This window comes from Ursus maritimus, unplaced genomic scaffold, assembly GCF_017311325.1.
Source record: "Ursus maritimus isolate PB19 unplaced genomic scaffold, ASM1731132v1 scaffold_25, whole genome shotgun sequence".
NCBI lineage: Eukaryota > Metazoa > Chordata > Mammalia > Carnivora > Ursidae > Ursus > Ursus maritimus.
The window spans coordinates 24,859,481-24,865,594 of NW_024425008.1; the positions used below are offsets into that span (position 1 = coordinate 24,859,481).

At 43.6% G+C, this 6,114-nt stretch overlaps 1 protein-coding gene across 15 annotated transcripts in view; it reads right to left on the minus strand.

The window, feature by feature from the left end:
- Positions 1 to 6,114, minus strand: part of TTLL5 (tubulin tyrosine ligase like 5) — a 278,708-nt gene that overhangs the window by 228,752 nt on the left and 43,842 nt on the right. The window lies entirely within an intron of this gene.

A 6,114-nucleotide genomic window follows, 5' to 3' on the forward strand; every position in this document is an offset into this window, starting at 1 on the left:
AAGACTGGCAAGAGCCTGGCGGTTGGGTAACCTGGTACTTCACACATCTGTCATTTCTACACCCTGTTTTTCAATAGGGCTGCATCTCTAACAAGTAAGGTTTCTTCGTCCTAATCTTCCTTTTCACTGCGGAATTTATATTCTGAACTCCAGCAAGGACAAGATTATTAGTGTCACAGAGTGGGCTTCTAAAGAGAGTAAAAAGCAGAAAGAAGTAAGAAACAGAGAAAACAAAAACAAAAAAGTTAGGCTCAACGGAAAGTTATAAAAGAGCCCAAAGCTACACTCTTTATTTCGCGTAGCCCCACGGGGAATGTAGAAGGCCACGAAGGTATGCATGCTCATCTTCCCTCCTAAGTCAGAAAGATATTAGGGTTCTCACTGAAGCCCCTATTAAACAGACCACGTTCATCTCTGGTCAACAGTTCCCAACATTTCCTTCATATCATCTAGACCAGAGGTCCTACCAACCTACTAATCAAGTTCTGATTTACCCACAAACTGTTAAAAAAAAAAAAAACCCACACAACAAAACTTGAATGACTTGGCCAGCATTTAAAAATTAGACCTTCCTTCCTGCAGCCAGGACTTAATGGAGTAAGATGGTGGACAGGATAGGAAGGCAGCCCACAGAGGTTATCGGTGCAGGGTGGCGGGCCCACAGGGGTCAGAGTCCACACAAGGAGGGTATCTGAGTGGGGCAGTGGCCAAGGAGGTCCAGAGATTGGCTACACACAAGGGAATTGAGTAAATTAATATGCTGAAAATAATGGGAGTCAGATTTCTCACTGTTGGAGAAGAGAGATAAAAAACAAGGAACGGGAAAATCTAGAACGAACCCTGTGGTTTTGAAGGAGAATTGGAGATATTAGAATAAATTCCTGCTTTTCAATATATGGGGGAAAATATAAAAATAAATATAGATGTCGATGTGTGTATGTGTATATGTACATATATACAAGTATAGATTTCCTAGGTCTGCCCATTTCAAGGACCTGAAAGCAGAGATATCCCAGAGCAATGAGCTTATCTGGCTCTTGCATCTTGACTTCTAAATGCTATTCTCCATTAAAAGCAATCAATTCCCTTTGGAGAAAATGGTTGATTCCAGAGCTGGGGCAGAGAAAGAACAAGCGGAGCCTGAAACATCTTGTGCTCAAAGAAATGAGAGGACACAAAAGCCAGCTTACAGGGGTTCCCATCGACCAAATCTGAGACAGTATCATGTCAAAATAAATCCTGATAATAAAGGATTGTAACCCATTAAATAAAACAGGAATCCTTGAGTCCCCACTGGTATAAATAAATAAATGAATAAATAGAGAGAAGAGACAGCTCTTCCTTGGAGTGAAATGCCAAATAATAAAAGGAAAAGGAATAATGGAATTAGAAAATCGTCCTTTGGCAACTGTCACAGTAATAATTCAGGCAAGAAACATCAATGGAGAGTTAAATCACTGAAAAACTTGATGAGGAATGAGATTTTACATGGTCTCAAAATCTCCTCTGAAGATACTTACTAATGACAGAGGGGAAAACAAAGTAATTTTACAGCAGACAAATCTGGCCGATGTCACCTTAATCAAGCGGTCAAACACCAATGAACGGTTATTGTGTGCCATCAGACAGAATGCAACCACAACAGCATCGCTTCTGTGGTATTCTGGCCAAAAATACATCACCTGGGTCTACTCATGAAAAAATATCAGATAACTCCAACTGAGGAACATTCTAAAAAATGGCCTGTAATCCTCACAAATGCTGAGGTCATAAAAGTCATGGGAAGACTGAGGGAACTGTTCCAGACCAAAGGGGACTAAAGACACATGACAACTAAATAGACCATATGATCCTGGATCAGATCCATCTGTTACAGAGAACATTATTAGGGCAAATGGCAAAATCTGAATGAGATCTCTACATGCAAGGTAAAAGGTAACTCTATTTTTACAGCTTTTCTAGAAGTCTGAAATGGTTTCAAAATTCAAAGTCTAAAAACAGAAGTGAGTGTCTCAATAAAAATCTAGATTTTGGGGGCACCTGGGTGGCTCAGTAGGTTAAGCATCCAACTCTTGATTTGGGCTCAGGTCATGATCTCAGGGTCGTGAGATGGAGCCCCGAGTCAGCTTGAGATTCTCTCTCCCTCTGCCCCTCCCCCTACTCACACTCGCTCTCAGTGAATGTCCTTGTGAGTCTTTAGGTTTGTGAGCCCTAATTTAGACCTTCGCATATCAGATTTCAACCCGTTCAGGTCTGAAAGCTTCAACGCAAGCTCTTTATTAGCCACAACCTAAAAGAGGTAATTCTCTACCAGTCACCCCAGGACCACGTTTGCAAATACTGATCCTAGCACATACTGAAATCGAAGTGATGAATTGAGTCTTGAATCTCCCTCCTAATGAAATCAAGATTTAGAAAAAGCTCTAATGACAGAATTTCATAGCCTTGACCTTTAAACCAAAAAAAAAAGGGGGGCGGTAGCCTCTACTTCTTTGCCAAATCTGAAACTCTGTACTATTTCTCAGCCCACCGATGAATGGACAAGTACATGCCTTTTTTTAAACCACACTGAAACATATAATCTTTATTCTGACAATGAATTCTTAAGTCAAAAGCTACATTTCCTTTTTGCTTTCTAAAGTTCCTCAATGAGAACGGAGACAACGGTAACAATCTGTCTAAAACTCTTGAGTGTCTGTGGCAACGGGTCCCGTGTTAGGCACATAGAAGGTACCGGATAAGCATGAACTGAAACTGCACCTGAGTTGCTTGTCCTGGCAACGTCACCAGTGTGGAACCAACAGAGGGAGGAAAGCACAGACTTCGTGGAATCCTTTAAACTCTCTTCCTCCATTCAAAACCCATGTTGTTCTTCATAGAGACGGCACCACAGCCAGAGTCATAGATAATCTGGAGGAAGGGCAGCGCAGTCAGCCCCTCCCCTTTGACAGTCGCATCATCTAACAAATCTTCAGTTCAAACGTACAAAGGACAGAGGAGGCCGGCCCCGAGGAGACCCTGGCTGTGGCACCTGAGTTCTCTTTCAGCAGGTGTAGCCATTCCAAGCCAGAAAGGTTCGGAGGATGAAGAGACGGCACCTCAAGGCGGCCTTGCCAGGAGCCACTGGGTTTCATCCTGGCCTGACCCAGAAAAATCTGATGGAAGAGAACAAGAGGCCCAAGAGCTCTCTGATCTGCTGTCAAGCAGCTGCAGGCCGGAGACTGCCAGAGCACTGCAGTGACGCGGCAGCGCCCCACAGAGCCGTCTGGGAGGGGATTACCAGCCTGATCCCCCGTGTTCCGAGCCAGAAATGACTCAAACTTCACAAACAGCAAAGGCCTGCCAGGGAGGGTGACAATGAGCACTGGAGAGGGTTTTCTTCCCCTCGTTGCTGTCTCTACAGCCCCCCGCCCCCCTCGCTGCTGTGGCAGAGATTCTGGACAGTGCGCAGCCTGTGAGGTAATCTGAATTCCTTGGCAACCAACAAGTACCTGAATTCTTTCAAAACCACAGGAATCCAGCAGAGAAAAGGTAAATATCCCTGCGGAGCCAGTGTTAATTAGCAAGTAAGGCTACTGAAGGAGGAACTGGGGGTGGGGAAGAAGGGAAAGGCATTACAAATGCTTTGGGGTCTTTTCTGAATTTCCACTGAATAATACGGCTAAGGCCGAAGAAAGGCAGATCCAGAGTGGGACCTTCTCACTGTCCCCGCCTCCCACCTCCCAGTGTGGATGGGAGTCTCCAGTGCTGTGGACGGGCACCTTCACTGCCCCCCCCCCCCGTTGCCAGTGCTACCTATCTTTGGGTGACTGACAACACATTTGGTTTTCAAGTCAATTTTGTTTTAATTTCTTTTAACTTTTTATTTTTCCTGTTGCAGTGAAAAATTTGGCAATTACCTCTGTCTCAAAACCTCGTCAAATCATTTAGACCACGTACTGGATCCACCTAAAACTGTAAAATCCAGGACAAAGTCTTTTTGGATCCCACCTCTGACAAGAAAAAGCAGCTACACCATTTTGGTAGAGAATGGTACCCCTCTCTAGAAACTGAGCGTCCCCTGCTGGTACAAAGCAGGAACACACTTGTCAAACTCAAAAGTAGGGTGGGCCTTTGGGGCAAAAATACTGGGCCCAAATACGAGGAACACAATTTTTTAGAAGACATCTCCATATTTTGCCCATGTATAAGAAAAGAACGACAGTTTTCCTTTGTTAATAAGACAACAAGGACAACTGGAAATTATTAATCTAAAAAGAAATTATTTCTGGTCTTTTTCTTAATAAGTTTAAAAAGGTCAAGAATTGACACAAAATATTTAGTTCACAAAGCAGTCTTGTGAAATGAACTTCATCTTTGTCTCCTAAGCATTAATTTGAGGCCCAAAACAGAAGTGACACAGGAGAAGGCCCTTCTTTTCTAAAGAGGAAGCCAATTATATATGCTGCCAGTGCTTTCTCTTTAGGAAAAATTATGGTTTTTCTTGTCGAGCCTCAAAGTAAAATGGCCTAGTGATCTCATCCCAAACTGATTATCTTCAGTGAGGTCTACAGAAAACACACGTGACCCCAAATTACCAGAGGCTGCAGATCTGAAGACGCTATAGACTATTGTTGAATGTAATGACACCGTTGAGCAGAGTCTGAGGATTAAAAAGAAGCAGATGAATGCCAAGATACACAGTGAATTAAGACACGGGAACCTGGGCACATGGAAGTTGCTGTATACAGACGCGGAGCCTCGCGGGCCTCGCGAACAGCCTGTCATACTGCACCGTCCTTGTGGAAAGCTTTGATATTCACCTATACTTTTAGATTAACTGAGCCAAAGCCCTGAACAGTCAGTCCTATTATTTGGTTCCATTTGGTCTGAGTTTTTTTAAAAACTGTCTTCCAAATTATTCTGGGGGGAAAAAAAGCATCCATTAAAAAAAAGTACACACACACCCACACATACACACACACAGTTCCTGCTGGAGGCAAGAGAAGACAGTTACTCAATTCAGTGGATTCTGACTTCAAACACACACCCGGTAGCCAAAGCACTCACGTTATCTACAGCAAATTCTATGATGAATGTTGTTAGTGCTCTCATCTCCTATCTGAACCACTGCGGCCTTAAAGCTACGCTAAATTTTACCAATAGAGAGGGCTGCTGATACCGTGAGTGCAATGTCTTTGGAGTAATACGCAGAACATGCTGGTATGATATCCTTGAGACACAGTGGGTGTAACCTTGAGGTCTTTTCCCTATTTAAGAAGTTCAATTTGTGGTGGGACAGAATCAGGTCCTGAGAAGAGCACAGGAGGCAAGATGGGGTGAGGATGGAGGGAGGGAATAGGGTGGAGAATCTCATGCTAGACAAGAGGGTAAGCTCAGGTATCTCAGCTTACCAAATGGAAGACCCTCAGCACCTTATACACCTGAGCAGAAGGAAAGGGTATCTTTTACCTTCTTTTTGGTCTACATAGTATGGGGACTCAGCTTTTAAACCTATAATTCAAAGTCTGAGAGCACATGTGTCTACAAACTGCCCGCCTATGAAAAGCTGATTAGGGCTAGAAGGCAGGGTGTGCTCAGATGCCTGGTTCAGCCCTTCATCTAAAAACTGAGGAAGATTTTAGTCTCCCCCTCCTTTCCAAGGAAGAAGCGTCCAGAACCATGGCGCTTTAGTAGCCTCCGGTGTTACTCACGCTCAAGCTCAGAAATCTTTTATGACCACGTTTCTGAATGCTGTCGCTGCCACCTAGAGGTGAAGGGGAGACTCACCTCAACCAGCTACGTGCTGGTTAAAGGTGCTCCACCCTGATTCTAGGTACAGGATGCACCAAAAAATGTGAGTCTAGGACAGAATTAAAATAACAGGCTGAAATACTAGCTTGCAGAGTACAATAATTCATGTCAAAGCACCTAAACTTAAACAGGTAGCCTTCTTTTGACATATTTCCTATCTTCCAAGTGCATTTTCTAAAATACACAAACCCAGACCATGAGTTTTAGCTTGTCATGGCTGACTGCAGGTGCCAAGTACTTCCTAAGCTGCTGCGTCCTTTCTGCTATGCAGAAAAGGAACTTCAGGGCAAGGTGGTTAGTATATATGTGTGTGTATATATA